Source organism: Corythoichthys intestinalis, chromosome 6, assembly GCF_030265065.1.
Source record: "Corythoichthys intestinalis isolate RoL2023-P3 chromosome 6, ASM3026506v1, whole genome shotgun sequence".
Lineage (NCBI taxonomy): Eukaryota > Metazoa > Chordata > Actinopteri > Syngnathiformes > Syngnathidae > Corythoichthys > Corythoichthys intestinalis.
Genome location: NC_080400.1, coordinates 20,813,932 through 20,831,097, shown reverse-complemented (window position 1 = coordinate 20,831,097; position 17,166 = coordinate 20,813,932). Strand labels below are relative to the sequence as shown.

At 41.3% G+C, this 17,166-nt stretch overlaps 1 long non-coding RNA gene across 1 annotated transcript; it reads right to left on the bottom strand.

The window, feature by feature from the left end:
- Positions 1-8,871: 8,871 nt before the first annotated feature.
- LOC130917039 (uncharacterized) lies at positions 8,872-16,301 on the bottom strand. The gene is made up of 3 exons (XR_009063409.1): positions 15,676-16,301; positions 10,881-10,964; positions 8,872-9,051 (listed from the first exon to the last, which is right to left on the bottom strand). It is a non-coding gene; the product is annotated as an uncharacterized LOC130917039 (long non-coding RNA).
- Positions 16,302-17,166: the final 865 nt, after the last annotated feature.

Sequence of the window (17,166 nt, the reverse complement as noted above, 5' to 3'; positions counted from 1 at the left end):
CTGCTACTGCTTTTCTACAAAACACTTAATGCCCTTGGACTAAAATGCATGCTTGATTCGTTAGATTCCTATGAAACATCTAGACCCATAAGGTTGTCTGAAACCGGTCTCCTGTATGTTCCAAAAACAAGAACCAAGCAGGGTGAGGCTGCATTTAGTTACTATGCTCCTCACCTCTGGAACAAGTTAGGCCTACCTGAAGGTCTTAAGTATGCTCAAACTTTTAGCTCTTTTAAACCAGGGCTAAAAATGCTTTTGTTTAGCACTGCATATCCATAACTGTTTATATATTTCAATCTATTTACTTTCTATTCCTCTTGTGCTTATCTCCATTGCTGAATGGAATTAATAGCAGTAGTCGTAGCATTTATTTTTTTTATTAATATTATTTTTTTAATTCTATTTGTGATTAAAAAAATGTGATTTTCATTATTCCTATTTCGATTGTCTTTGTTTTTACATTCTACTGATTTTAATGTGATTTTTATGATCTTCATTTGATGTAACGCACTTTGAGTTGCCTTGTGTTGAATTGTGCTATATAAATAAATTTGCCTTGCCTTGCTTTTAAAATCTATGAAAGTCATTACTGCGGTGGGCATTCTTTTAAGTATAAAAAGATTAAATGAACTTTTTTTTTTCCCTAAGTCAACGTGATAAGAGCAATGCCCTTTATGAAGGCATAAAATGCATTTCCGTAGATGCGTGACTGCGATTAGAAAGCGTTAAGTGCGTTAAGGGTTTCATGTAAAGGTGTCAGTGACCACAAGTGTTGACTTTTTTTCGCGGGCGAACTGATCCGTGTTCTGTACGTATAAATGAGGTCACACTTGGAAAAGCAGCTCGAGTGGAGTTTAGTGAGAGACAGTTATGAGGTTCAATATACAACACATTTTGTAAAATGTCACCATGTTACCGTGTTAATGTATGTTGATGAATTACTGAGTGTTGTTACGCGTCGACTTCATTGCACTAGATCTATCCATTTTTATAGGTAGTAATCTAAACACTAACCAATTTTTTGTTTTTTCATTTTCTATTGCGTTAGTTTTTAGTATACAGATTCTAGTACACAAAGTTTGGTTGCTGACTTAAAATATGCCATCAGTTTTATTTTACGCATGCTTTCATTTTCATGCAATTGGCATTTTTGATATACTTATATCATCGTATTATATACAGATTTTTCATATTGTTTCATCCCATGCCAGTTAACAGCTTAGCAGTTAGCAGTTATATACATTTTTCTGAATCGTTGTCAACATTAGCTTGTCGTAGTTGACAAATTTTGATTTTGGAGCACTTTAGCCATTTCTATACCCACTTTGCAATAAATTTGCATTGCACATTAAATTTAAGTGTTAATTTACAAAAACCAAACCACACCAAAATAAACCAAGCAAAAAACGCTTCCAGAAAAAAGGTCATAATTAGGGATTCAGCTCCCAAATGTTACATGACAACAAGTGTTTGCATCAACACATTTTTTGTTGACTGGCATAATTTCGAAGTGACCCAACTTTGGATAAAGTGGAGGAAGATTGATGGTGGGTGTATGAAAGAAATCATCGTCAACAACAACAAAAGAGTAAAATACGAGTTGATGTAAATGCCGTACAAAAGTGTGTGTGGGAGTATGAGAAGTTGTCCTGGACGTGATTTTGGATTTCCTCTGATACATGCAAAGTAAGTGGAAAAACAAAATCAACAATGAGACTAGGTTCATACCTCAGGTCTTAATGCACGAATCAGATTTTTTGTCATATCTGGTCTTTTTGCATGCACGTTCAGACTACCATTTTTCAATCGTGGCCCAAAAAGTAAATAATAGAGACGTCACAAAATTACATGGTAAAGTGACCCCCATAGGAAGATGTATAAAAATATGTCGCAGGAAAGAAGCGCCAACACATGCTAGCATAATTAACATGGAGGTCTGTGCTGTGTGACTGTCCATGGATTTATGTGTAAACTCCTGAGCAACGGAAGTCGCGAATGTTTGCACAGACGTCTAGGAGTAGGAGGACGAGGAATAAAAGAGCTTAACTTTTTTTCATGTCGTTTGGTGGAGCATTGGCAGGCAGCGCTACTTCATCGCGCGAATTCATCCGTCGCTAAGCAATACAAATTAACGTCATCGGGCCCGAATTCCGATTTGGGGGACCTGAAGATTCAGACCACAGCTACATTCTAGAAAAATGTGGCCCAGATCGAATTAAAAACACATATGACGTGACCTAGATTGAATTTGAAATGGTCCTCTTCTACAGTGTATCACAAAAGTGAGTACCGGGTAGACCCCTCGTATTTCTGCAGATCTTTAAGTATATCTTTTCACGGGACAACACTGACAAAATCACACTTTGACACAATGAAAAGTAATCTGTGTGCACCTTAGATAATAGAGTTAATTTATTTTCTCCTCAAAATAACTCAAAATATAGCCATTAATATCCATACCCCTGGCAACAAAAGTGAGTACAACGCATGGGAACTACGTACATCCCTAAATGTCCAAATTGAGCACTGCTTCTCATTTTCCCTCCAAAATGTCATGTGACTCGTTACAGGAGTGCTGTCAGCATTACTGTAGAGATTGAAGAGGTGGGGGGTCAGCCTGTTCGTGCTCAGACCATATGCCGTACTGTACATCAAATTGGTGTGCATGGCTGTCACCCCAGGAGGAAGCCTCTTCTGAAGACGGTACACTAGAAAGCAAACAGTTTGCTGAAGACATGTCAACAAAGCACATGGATTACTGGAACCGTGTCCTATTGTCTGATGAGATGAAGATTAATTTGTTTCTGATGGTCTCAAGCATGTGTGGCGGAGACCGGGTGAAGAGTACAAAGGTAAGTGTGTCATGCCTACAGTCAAGCATGGTGGTGGGAATGAACCAGATCAGAAAAGTGAGCAAGACAGCACCGTCAGTCGTTCACAAGACGAGCAGCAAAGGCAAAAAGCAGAGCAGGAAATACCTGAAAAGACAAGAGTTGGTCAAAACTGGTGATGTACTCGCGGCAATTGCAAACGTGTATGCTGTTGAGAACTCCGTTTTTTTGTTAACATATCTTCAAGGTGAGCTATTGCGTGATCAAACCAATTCCAGTATTATTATGTAGATTGTTAGCATCCAAAGCTGTCGTGAGCTTTACATACAGTACAGGCCAAAAGTTTGAATACACGTTGTCATTCGTGCATTTTTATTTTCATGACTATTGACATTATGAACTCTCAATGAAGGTAATAAAACTATGAATGCACACGTGTGATAGTCAGGATCGGAGAAGTGTCGTGGCTGTCCTCATTAAATTCGTCATCTGGATGGGGTGTCCTCCACGTCTTGCACATCCAACTCACATTTAGCTATGTAAGGGTGGTCCATATTAAGTGCTCGGCATGCATCAGCTGGCCACTGTATCGCTGCATCGGACATGTCTGGATCGGTTTGAGTGGCAGCATCACTCATATTAGGTGAATACTGAACCGACACACTTACTGCCTGATGAACTGACAGTAGAGGTGAATTATTAGCTTCCTCTGTGACTAGTGGTACGCCAGAAGGTTCGCCTACCGCTGTAGCGACAGGAGCGGCTTGCCTGCTTAAGAGAGCGGCCAGCAGTTTGTTTTTGGCGCTTTGTTGCGCGCATTTCACTCGCTATCCGAGCGCGTTGAAGCTTCTTGTGAGGAAAATACTTGGAACAGCATTTGATTTTAATCTCCGCTTATATCCAGCCGCTCCGGTTAGCTCTTTCTTAGTTGTTGTCTACTAAAAGCCTTGAACGCGGTAGGAGAAAAATGGCAAGAGCAAAGCCTTGGGTCTTTGGGAGGTTTTGTCAGTCTACAGGCATTTTCCCAAACCTTTCACCTCTTCTTGTCAATAGGAAATCTGTTGAGACTCACATCACTCCATTTGTTTCCATTTGACTGGAAATTGCATCCAAAAGCAGCACATCGTGGCCATATATAAATATATATGGCGGAAAACACTCAGGTGACTTGAAGTTCCACTCTGAGACCCCCAATTTGGCCAAATTTCAAAATTGTCTGATATGCATGTGTGATACAGCATTGGAAAGCTTAACATCTCAATTTTCTGGGGGAAGAAAAATTTTGAACAGGAGGGCATTTAAAAAAAATAAACAGCAAAACCCTATCTGGAGGTGAGAGCACGCGAGAGCAGAATTACAGACGCCATGACTTTAACGAGATATTATCGCATACTTACTAGCAGTGCAACGGTTTGCGGTTCAAAACCGAACCGTACGGTTCACCCTGTACGGTTCAATACGCCTTTATGAACCGCGCCTTTTTGGTTTTGCAATTACAGTAATTTATTCCGAACGCTTGTGGAATGAACTGGTCAAACTCTGTGTGCCTGTGTGTGACGTGACGCGCAGCTGTGGAGAAATTCCCGCCCCGCGAGTAAATGTCCAATCGCTGTCAAGCACCTGTGTAATAGGAGCCGAGTAACGCCCTCTCTCGCTTACGAGCGAGGTGAAAGTGCAACAAGAAAGAAAAAAAAAGTTATGACGAGCAGAGGAGTCGACAGACCGAATTTTGAGGAAGCACCGTCTTCTTTCAAATCTGCGGTGTGGCAACATTTCGGTTTCCCCGTGGACTACAATGCAGATGGGGAGAAAATATTGAAAAAAAAAAAAATAAAACAATTTGCAAGCATTGCTCAGAGCTTGTTCCCTATGCTAACGGCAACACTTCTAACATGACTCAGCACCTCAGCCGGCATCACCCACAGACATCACTTTCTCAGAGCAGGACAACCCCGAAGATGACACCAGTGAAAACACATGGGTCTATAGAAGAGGCGTTCCATAAGCCTTACAATATCAGGTCAGAAAAACACAAGAAAATAACCCACGCAGTGGGGATGTGCATTGCAAAAGACATGCAACCATATTCCGTGGTTGAAGATGCGGGCTTCGTTTATTTAATTGCAACGCTTGACCCGCGTTATATTGTTCCCTCGCGGACATATTTCGCCAACAACATAATCCCTGACATTTATGAAATGGCACGCAAAGCCATCGAAGATGATTTCGCGAAAGCACATAGTTTCGCCCTGACCGCTGATAGTTGGACGTCCCGTGCTACAGAGTGCTACTACCTAACTGTGACGGTCCACTATAATTCATACCTGTCAGGTTGTACGGTCTCGTCGTAATTTGTACAAGTGAGCACTGATTTTTAAATGTGTACGCCGTACGTTACGTTCAAAATATGCACGTTTTTCGTGCATTGCGTTTTTTTTTTCATCCGTTCGGATTTGGTCACTGTTTCTGCAAGGAGCCAATGTTCGTTAATACTTGAATGACGCGAGAAAAGTCAGACACGGAGAGGGAAGAGTGTTTGTTGAGACGCTGTAGCAAATGCGATGCTAGGCTACGCCTGACTTTAGCCAACATCATACAATCTACGTCTAGATATCTCATGCATATAGAACTACATGCGAAATGACACCCGGTAGCGTTACTAAACAGCCGCCATTTCAGAGCAGTAAACTTCTCAGAAAGGCTCTGTTGTAGTAAACCTTCCGAGCGAACCTAAGCAACTTTTTATCCAAAATACTCCTAAATCGGCAAAATCTTGACTTGAGTCTATCTTTAAAGGATGAAACAGTTTTGAAATGTTCACATGTCGAAAGTAGACAGAAGGGAACTAAGGCAAAAACGGGAGCAATTTTATCACATTTAACGGTTGATTCACAACATTAAATGACCTCCAAACATAGCAAAGGTTACTATGTTTTTGGGTTTGTTTGTTGTTGTTTTTTAAAGAAAAAAAAAAAAAGAAAGGTATGTGTGTATTTCAGTAGTCAGTCACTACACTTGCCAAAGAGCTAAGAGGCATTTTAACAGTCGAAAATGTTTACATTTTAAGTGTTATTTCATTTTTTAAAAAGCAAAATAAAGGCAGTTTAAAAAAAAAAAAAAAAAAAAAAAAAAACGAACCGAAACCGTGATCCCAAAACCGAGGTTCAAACCGAACCGTGGGCTAACTGAACCGTTGCGCCCCTAGTACTTACCTTGTTTCAATCCAAAAACTCCTTGTTGCATGTATCACTGAATGTCAAGACACAGCTGTGAATGGCCACAGCTGGATTTTTTTGGGGATTTTATGGGTGAAACATGGTAATATAACAAGGGTCGCGATGCAGAAATCGCAGACATCAAGGTGGTCGAAATTTGCTTTTTCATATATTTACCCTTTTAAACGATTTTTTTGTTTTAAATTATTTTTCTTTGTTTGGATTATTATTTATCATCTAACATATTAGGGGAAATGCGACAGTAGCAAAAAATACAATTTAGTGATAGTTATGAGGTAGATATCTGTCACTTTTTTACAGACACCATTTTTTTCATTGTGACATCGTTTGTTTTAGTTTAAAATATGCAAGTGAATAATTTTTTAAAGTTTTTTTAAACAAAATATTAGACATCAAGTGAATAATTTTTTTAAGTTTTTTTTAAACAAAATATTAGACATCAATTAATGATTCTAAGCTAAAAATGACAGACATTTTGAATAATAAATACAATTTCTTACCTTGCTTTCATGGCTGGGTTGAAACAAAAACGGTTGTGCGACGTATGTAAACGGGGGTTTCCAGGGTAAAACGGGAAAATTAAAAATAGTTTGGGGGCATCGTGCGCAATGAATCTGCTATGGCAGCGTATAAACATATTGTTCTATCAAACACAACAGTTGTATTGGCTTAAAATACAGCAGTTTCTTTTAAAGAGGAGTGCAAGAGCAGAAACTGCTTTTTCAGTATTGTCTGTGTTTTCTGCCATATACGTATATATTATTCTGTGTTCTTCTTTAACATGGTCACATAGTGATTTGACAGCTAGACGAAAAAGTGGTTAACTGTTGCATCCCATTGAGAATCACACCAAGGCATTATAATGCCACACTTTGCATTTGATCAATACATTTATAATAATGCTTAAATGCTACAAAAGATAGACCCCCAGCTCCGGGAAAGTGACTATTGATCGCAATCGATAAAGCGTCTCTGGCTGCATACAACATTCCACATCATCACAGAGTGTTTCTTATCAACATAGCTCTCACTGCTTGATCAATCAATGTCAGTGAACATGACAAATTTGTTTGCAATCACCAGCAGCATGACGACTGATTTAAAAAAAAAAAAAAAAAACTTTTTGATGACATGTTTGATGTCACATTACACTAGATGGAGACAAAGACCCTTCCTGGATGGACATGTGTCACATATAGCTGTGATTATAAATCATTATTAAAGACTAAAAATGCTCCAGGTTATCTTCATGCCGGTTTTGTCTGCGTGATATTGAACTAGACACGGGAGAGAAAGGTCCAAATGAAGGTGTTTCTACTCATGCCCTGTCTGAGTGGCTGGAGGCAGTCTTCTTTAATTGAAATGTATTTTGGTTCGTATGTGGGCCATATTACTGGGCTGTATCCTCAGGGAGATCAACGTAACACAAGAGAGAAGCCGCATGTTAGGAGGAAAGGCGTGTGAGCACTCTGAAAAAGGGGTGTGTTGCGCAATCAATAACCAATTTTTGGGAGCTGATGGATGAATACAGGGCTGGCATTCCTATTAAATTACCTGTTTACCTGTGGAGGATGTATCTCACCTTGCAAGTTGTATAGCAAATCCATTCCTCTTTCCAGCTTTAGAAAAAAACAGCTGTTGGAAACTACAACATCAAAAAGTGTTTTATATTTAATATGCTTGTGAGTGGTGTTCAGTGGCATGGTCATATTTTAGCCAGGCCATTCAGACAGGCATTACACATCACCATGACAACAGCTGCTGCTGTATCCATCACTGCTCTGGGTCAATTTTTCATTCTGCTATCCTGCAAGCTTGATAAAACTACAAATCCTATGTTTTTGCTGTAAATCCTCATAGGGCACTCATTTAACTCACCACCTGCCAATGACAGCACTTGACATCCTATCCACTTTCACAGGGAGAGACTGGTGATCATTCGCTACCAGCCTCTTGTAGTTAAAATGGGTTGGATGTCATCAGTGGCACTGAAACGTGCATTCACACTCAGTCTTGCAGTTCAAATTAATTGGACTTCTATCATCAGTGGCAAGGCAATGAGCAGGGGTGAAAGTGGCTAAAATTTCTTGCCGGAACTCCCGGACTCCATTTTTTTTTAATGGTGTGTGTGTGGGGGTGGTGGGGGGGGGTTGTCCGGGTACTCTGGTTTCCCCCCACATCACAAAAACATGCATGGTAGGCTGATCGAACGCTCTAAATTGTCTCTTAAGAATGACGCGAATGGTCGTTCGTCTCCTTGTGCCCTGCGATTGGCTGGCAACTAATTCAGGGTATACCCTGCATATTGCCCATAGTTAGGTGGGATTGGCTCCAGCGCCCCCGTGATCCTCGTGAGGATTAGCAGCTCAGAAAATGAACGAATGAAAAGTTTAACACATGCATTAGGCAATTGCATTACACTGGAACGAGACATACATGAGTAACTGATTTCCATTCAAAACTATTTTTTCACTGATTTACAAAATTCCATCTAAAACTCATTTTCCCATCATTTCTTTACATCTAAAAGCAAAACCTCAATTTTAACTATTCAATAACATAGGATGCACTTTAAAAGAACACATTGACTTTTGTAATTAATAGAGATATAAGTAACATACATTAACAAAAAATAAAAAATAACATACATTATGCACAGTGAAATGGAATACATTTTGAAGACAAAGCAAACAGACTTTTTTTTTTTTATTATAAGGAAATAAATAAGTAGCCTTACATAAATGAACAAAAATAAGTCCAAAGTGCACATTAATATGGAAGATTAAAATAAAATAAACCTCATCAATTCTTTTCTTTCTCTTAAAGATCTGGTCAATTTTTCGTTGCATTGCTCATTTAATTCAACAAGCTTGTTTTTTTTCCTCTATTTGTTGTTCCAAAAAACAGAGAGGGCTCTGGCTGCAAACCGCCCCTCTCAGGCTCCTCTTCCACTCATCTCAGTCCCCGGTTTTGCACCCAACTATCTTGGGGAGAAAGAATACGCATTTGAACAGATAGGAGATAACTATCCTTGCTCATCACGTTTCAGGACATCAATTGAACGGACAGCAAAGTCCATGTTTTTTTTTTCTTTATTTTTTGTTTTTGCTGCCTGCGACGCGACTTGTCAGAGGAAAACAGACGCTGATGAAGCTACACAAGCTCTTTATTAGGCTTGTTGTTAACAGTTGTGTATGTAAATCTGACGTTAGTAGATTCTTATTGGAGATGCGCATGTGGCAGCTTTTTTTTTTTTTTTTTTTTTTTTTTTTTTTTTTTTAAAAACCTGTCCTGTTCAGCTGTTTGACACAGAGAATGGAAGTCTAAGTGCCCGGGTTGTCTGAACAGTTTTAATGTTTCACATTGAGAATCTGATATACTCCCATTGTGATCATTCAAAATACCTTTTTATTATGACAAAGCAGCGAACAGGAAGGGATTATGGGGGGACAGAAGAAAAGCAACACAAGAGAAGAAAGAAAAGAAACACATACACAAACAACAACAAGAAATACATAGAACATCTAGACTAATTTTTAATATGCTGGTGCCATCGTCAGCGAGATGTATTTCCGGTTTACACCATGTGGGGGCCTATTGGCCAGTGAAAGAGGGGGACAGGGGTGTCTATAAGCTAAGTGATTGAAAGAGGTAGAGTGTACACAAATCAGGTTTGTGATCTAGAACCCAGTAATCATGTGAATCTCTTATGAATGTAAGCCCGTTGGCGACCAACCCTACGCCGCCCCATCGCCAATCCCGGCACCAAGACCCCCAACCCGAGCATGCACTACCGCATCCCGCGGCACGCGAGCCCCACCGGACGCGCGACAGCCACGCAGACGGGCGGAGAAGCCGCGCGGGAGCCAACCCAGGGCCACGGCCCCCACCCAGCCAGCCCGGGGAGGGAGAGCCGGCAGGGGGTCGGAGGGTCCAGCGCAGCCCATCCCTCCTCCCGCAGCCCAGCAAGGGAGCCATCGCCCCCCCCCCCCAAGATCCAGGGTGGTCCCCCGGGCCACCCGCGCACCCATCAACCGGCCTTCAGGGATGGCAGGAGGGGACGCACCACCAACCCCACATCTATCCTCACCCCCGCCCGCCCACCCGGGCCACGAGCCACAGCCGCAGCCCCCCAACCGGCACGGCACGCCACGGGAACCCCAGCAGCCCACTAAGCCCAAGGCAGGGCAGGGCCCCCCGCCGGTGCAGGCAACACCCTGCTGATACACCGGCGCCCAGCCAGCGACCCGCGACAGAGCGCAAGGCAGATGCCCAGTCAGAGAAGAGGGGAAGGCGGAGGCAGGAGAACGCCGAGGAACTGCCACGGGGCGATGCAAGATCGTTTTTTTTTTTTTTTTTTAACGATGTTTGGACAGTTGCCGCCATATTTGCGGGATCAAAGCGGCGTTCCGGGCCGTTCCGCCTAATAAACTGAAAGCGGAACTCCGTTCAGGCTCGTACCGGTCCACTTTCACCCCTGGCAATGAGTAAGTATAATAATTCAGAAAATTAAATAAAAAATATTTTATTTATCTTTTATCGTGTATTTCTGTTTATATTCATTTGAATTATCTCTTCTGCAGGGGTCAACAATCTTTTTGGTGTGGAGTGCCACTTTCAAATTTTCGTATCAATCACTGTGCCACACCAAGATTAATGACACACATCCGGTCTCTCAAAGTACAGAGCGGACTGTTTAACCTTCAAAGTCAGAACAGGCAACTCTTACTTTTTGTCTTGCTCACTAGCAACTTAAACAGTGAATTCTATGCACAATTGTAGATTTTATATTACAAATATAAAAGATGCCTACCTAGATGTGATCCCTGGCTCTGTTTTCCATGAATTTTCATGTTTTGTCTCGTAGTGGCGTACTTCTTGTGCGACACACAACGCCCTTGAAGCATAATACACAAACAGAGCTAGCGTAAGTAACCAGCCAACCAGTTGTCACCGGCATCCCCAAGGGGCCGCTGTCCACTACAATATGACCGGCTTACTAGATAAGCGTAGAAGAAGAAGTGGGCGTCTGGGCGAGAAAAAAAGAGGCAGTGAAGCAAGGTGTTGAGAGAGAGTTGGGCGGAGAGCGCTGTGAAAAGTGGCTGTGTCCTATGCTGGTTTTTGTTTTGTTTTGTTAATAAAAGTCTCAGGCCAAATGCCATCCACGGCGTCACTGTGTTTTTATACACATCGCCACCTCTCCGAAGTAAGCACCGGACGAACTGACGACAACCAGCCACGTTAATCGCCGGTCCACTCCAAACTACGGGACGGAGTTGAAAGCACCGCAATAAGTACCAAAAAGTGCAGATTGGTAACACAGTGTACTTCTGCCAGCTCTCTGATTGGTTGGCTTCGTGACACATTAGTAGCAAGAGCTGAATTGAGCGCGCAGAGAAAAAAATGCGATGAGCGCAGGAGTCGAGAAATTGAGGAAGAGCTGGAGATGTGTTCAAAATCTATTATTGCTCGAATATAATGCCATAGGCAGAGGGGGCGGGAGGGGCACTCCCGTAAAGCCCCTAAATAACGGCGCGCAACCGAAATTGTCTTAATTTCAGGTTAAAAAAACATTTTTTTTTTTTTTTTTTAATTTTGCCATGCGCTCGCGTATCACTGGTTAACCCTTCGCGTGCCAGTGCTGACACGCGTGTCATAGGTTGCCGACCCCTGCTTTACTGTATACATCAAAGAAATATACAACAATAAAATGATAAATAATAACTCTGTGGGGTCCGGGGTCCGTTCAGGTTCATGGCAATAAAAAAATAGTAAACACACATAGCCTACCTTTGCAAGAACGATGGAGTTGACGTTTGATACGGTCATAATGTGCAGGTCCTGCACCCATCCGCAGCAAAACTGTTCGTAGCTTTGTAGCGATTTGTAATTTCGGAATCGCTGATGAGTTTAGTAACATACACCAAACAATAAATACAGCAGAATGTCCATTTCGCTTAATTGCGGAAGCCCGTGGACATCTTTACTCCATTTGTCTTCGGCTTGCTCGTAAGGGTCAACATTGTTCACATCCTTAAGTTTGATCACATATCTGTTCTTCGCCTTAGTAACGAGTTTGTCTCTTTATCGAACTGGCAAGTTAAAGTTTAATGTCCCGCGAGCCAGACCTGCTTCCAATATGGCTGCGTTGCTGTCAAATCTCACGTAATCCCCCATTCTGTGACGTAAACGCTCGAGCCTAATAGCGCACGCTAAGCCTGAACAATATATCGTTTAAACATCGCCATCGCGATGTGCGTGTGCGCAATAGTCCCATCGCAAGCACGTGCGATAGTTTTTTTGATCCACATACGCCTCACTTTCTGGTCTGTGCACAGCCTCCTACCCTCCCTCTCCCAGCCTTTTGATCCTCTCAGTCACTGCGGCACAACGATGGCTTTGATCTGGCCAAAGAAGCAGACTTCACACAGGCATCTGTCAATCATCGTTTAACTTGTTAAACAGTTGCACAAAATAACATAAACAACAAGACAAATAGAGCTTTTGATCACAAAGTAACAATTTATTTACACATAACTAAACTATTGAACTGTAGAACTATTTGCGCACACAACAACGGGGAAGGCTCTAGGCTGCTCCCTGTTGAATGAGGTGGCTCCCAGTAATCTGATGAGTCCGGATCAAGATCGGTCTTACGTTTTTTCATCATCTTCATCGTTGGTTTCAACCTCGGGCTCAGGAGTAACGCAACGTAAGCTCCGCAGAACTGGTGTGGAACCTGACGCTGTTGTGGCCTTCACCATCTGTCTCATCAAGATCGATTTTATGAATCGTTCTTTGACGATGGTTTCGTTTTCTTTTCAAAACACTTATCCAGTGTTATTTGCCTTTTTTCCCCTCCACATTTTTCTCGAATTCTAAAGCCTGAGTTATACTCCCGTGTTGCGATGACGGCGCAGCGAATACGGCGTCATGCGACATTCGATAGTTCTGAGGTGAGGGAACGCGTTGCTCTGTAATTCACCGCCAAGCCACTAGAGGGATGTGGCGTTATGTTTGTACGGTTTTGGGGCATGCTTGTTGACTTCCGGTAGTCGGAGAAAAAATAAACAATGCAAGATGGAACTCTTGAAAGTAAATATTCTGCTGATCAACACTGAATAAATATTGAACATACAAATGTTGAGGTGCAGGCGACGCAGAAGACGGTTTCGAGGCGGTCTGGCTGACTTTTGATGCCGCACAGAGAGTTTTAGACTCGGGTGGAGAGAGCTAGCTGTGGCGGCTAGCTTCAAACTGGCGTCGAGCACTGCGTTCAAGGTCTGCAAAGCCCTCCAGCCCATTTGTTTGCCTTGTCCTAAAACCAGCCAGTGGGAAGCCATAGCAGATTTCTGCCGTCTATGGAACTTCCCAAACTGCGTTGGGAGCCTTGATTTTAACGTTATCATAAAAAGCACCGAGGCACTCTCAATCAGTGATGATGTATCGTGTGTGTGAACTGTCTGTTATTGAAAATTAAAGATCAAAACAACCCTTTTGACACCAAATCTGTGCCTTATTCTTCATATACTTGAAGTGTGACTAGGCATGTGCCAGTATGAGATTTTGACGGTACGATAACCGTGAGCAAAAATACCGCGGTTTCACGGTATTACGGTATTGCTATTTTGAGATGTATGGGTTAAAAAAAAAAAAAAAAAAAAATCCATTGAACAGAATTTTTTTTTTTCAGAACATAGTTGCAAATTGAAACATGAATATATTGTTAAAATAAATAAAATATCAATTAAAAAAACTAATATTTTAAATAAAATTAAAATACAATTTATAGACTATACCCACAGCTCAAGTTGTTCAAGATTAGAGCACGAACAAAACAATTTCTATAAAAAAGTAAAAACACTTGTAAATTAAATTTTTTTTAAATTATACTGCATGACTTTGTTTTGAGGGTGGAAAAGCTCAAGTGAAGTTTCGCCATATTCAGCCACTGTGTCAACTCTAGTCTACATGTCATGCCTTTGTGTTAAAAAGAACATAAATAATTTATAAGTTAATAAGTTAGTTAAAAATGTATAAGTTAGTTAAAATGTCAATACTGTTGTGGAAAGGTTTCATCTAAAAAAAAATAATAATAATTGGGAGTGTGACTTCTCCTTGATCCAGCGAACGTGGATTTGTGCTTAGGGCAAGATCATCTTTCTGCAATTAGCGATCTTTGAGGCTACCATTTCCCCCCCCTTCATTCAAGCCACTGATTCAAGCGAATCAAGCTTGTTTTCTCACTCTGCGGCTGTAAAACTCGATGAAGTTGCTCTCCCAGCTAAACCTAGGCTAACATTCATCTTTGTAAGCTTTTATTTAGTTTGTATATCGAATTTGAAAGGAAAATGTGTGTTTTGTTTTTGGCGAACTTTTTCCATAGTGCTAATCTGTTGAAGCTACTCACACATGGAAAAATACAATTGTACAACGTTTTAAATGTATGCATTTTGTATATTCCACTTACCACGATTTGAGAGCTCAATAAATTGAAATTGAAAGAGTATTTGTTTTTGAGTTCGCTGGCTGTCTAGCCGATAGAGTCACTTTCACACACAGCAACAAACGGGAGGTGGTGAGCGCTGCCGCGCCACGTCCCTTCTGGCTGCAGTTTTGACACATGAAAAATAGCGAATGCGGTTCAACGGTCTGACGGAAAATTTTAGTGGTTTTGAAACCGCGACGTTTTCACACCACAGTAAACCGTGAAACCGGTCACCGGCACATGTCTAAGTGTGACACATAAATAAGTCACAGACTCACAGCAAACATATGTACACAATAAATGATGAAGTGCACCAACCAAAAATACGACATAAAGTGATAAAAATTTGGCAGTTTTTGGCCGACTGGGTCACCGCTTCGTGTGGCCACTCGATTCTGAACACACACACACACGGCGGTGATTTCGCGCTAAACCGGAAACAACAGTCTGAGCGGACCAATCACAGTCCGTTTTCGCCACGTCATACACGTCTACAAGACGCGAAGGTTAGAAAATTCGAGAGGCGCGCGTCAGGCTACGGCGTAGGGTCGTAACTCGGTTTTTCCTTGACGGCGTAGGTCTGACGCCTTATGGAAAAACCGAGTTAACAAGATCCCTCTGTAGCGCCTCTCTAGTGTGGTAAACTATTGTGAGAGGTGGCTAACCGGAGTTCTTTCCCTTTTTTTATAAAAATCACAACCATCTTAATTATTACTGTCTGGTATATAGGCATTCACTGCGAATTTGGAAAATAATTGCTATCAAATTATCAGTGTTCGATTAATTCCTTTTATCCAGTTTTCTCACTATTGGTTTAAAATCCAAATTCAAAATTCATAAACCTATTTTCAAATGGCTGAATAAACACACCAGTTATATATGAACTATATACATTTAATTTAAAAAAATAGATGTTAAATAAAATTTGTTCTCCAAAAATATGTTTCAACACAAATTGTCCACACACACACGCTAAGCTACGGGCCCAAATTAATAAGTCTAAAGCCGGCAAAAATTAACTAAATTTGCCTTACGTGGCTGGCCAGATTCGTTGCTTGCATGCGTAGTAGCCTTAAACAAAATGGCTCCTTCACCCGAAGGCAAAAATAACTAAGGGTACCTTTATGTATGCCGTTTCCTCCAAACACTCCGAAAGGCAGATGTTCGTTGAAAAAGTGACGCTCCAACTTGCTTACAATGCCCATAGAGTCCCTCTCCGTCGGCGGGTCGGCGTCGTCCTCCTCGTCGGCTTCGGGTTGTCCTTTCTCCCGGTTGGTTCGTCCACAAACGCTTAGCTCACTTGTTTAGCAGGTCGCTACACGTCTAGCCAAGTGTCTGGGCTCACCACGAGTGTCCGTTAGCTTTTTTGCTAGCGACAGGCGTCCGCTAGCTTCTGGGTTAGCCACGAGCGACTGTTAGCCTCTTTTTTAGCGACCAGCTCCACTCGTTCCGCTTGAGTAGACCACTCAAAGACATCCAACAATGACGATTGACGTCCCCCAAGTCCTTTTTCTGAGCACTTTCACCAAAAGTCATTCAAAAAAGTCCACAATTGTCTCAGCTTTTCCACTCTGCCGTTACTGGACGTCTTTCCCCTCAGCCTTCTCGAGTTCCTCTCTCTCTCTCTCTCTCCTCACTCTCTCCTTTCTCACCATTTCACGCAACCCCGGAAGTCCTTATTTTCATACGGTCATGCAAGAAACATTTTTCTAAAAACTAAAACAACATTTAGTTTTACATATAATTGTGCAAAACACCTCAAAAAGGTGTTAACTGAAAAAATATATTACAAACATCTAATAATTTTACAGAATATATTTTTTGCACATAATATACAGTAAACACAGAACTTGGTGGTTAATATATGTAAACCTTTTAACTTTTATTCCTCCAACCATTACTATAACATTTGTTTGAAAATACTGAAGTATTTTTAATTATGTTGCACCTCCAACTTCCGTTTCCTGACTATTTTTCTTCACTTCCTTTCTTGGCCCGAGATGAGTTCTTACAAAATTCGCTACTGCCCTCCAGTGGCCAGTTTTATTGCTTTAAAATGAGTTTTGAGCATTGACGTTTTCATAGACGTTTTAATATGTTTTTGGGACACTGAAACAATTAAAAATAGAACGTATTCATACGTTTTTAGGACAAAATGAGTTAATTATACCAACCTGGACGCCACGAACTTTATGAAAAAAAAAAAAAAAAAAAAAAAGTTTAAAAGGACGCTCGCCGTTAGCATTAGCCTAATGCTGACGCTCGCCGTTAGCATTAGCCTAATGCTAACGCAAATGTGAATGCTATGCTAATACTACGAGTTAAATTTTGTGTGTGATGAAAACTTAAACTAAAATTGTATTTTCTCTCTTGCCAAGATAAGAAAAATAATCTTACAGTGTGTGTTTCATAACAAGCAAGCCTGGAAATGACATTGGTGAGTTTGAGAGGATGCAGCACGTCACATGAGTGACACAACCAGAGACTGCTACTATGCTGGCTATCTACACATAAAAAATGTACACATTGTGAACATGTGACGGAAACCATGGCACATTTTTGTCTCGTTTTCGTCTTGTCAGACAAAAACTGACATTTGTCTCGTTATGTT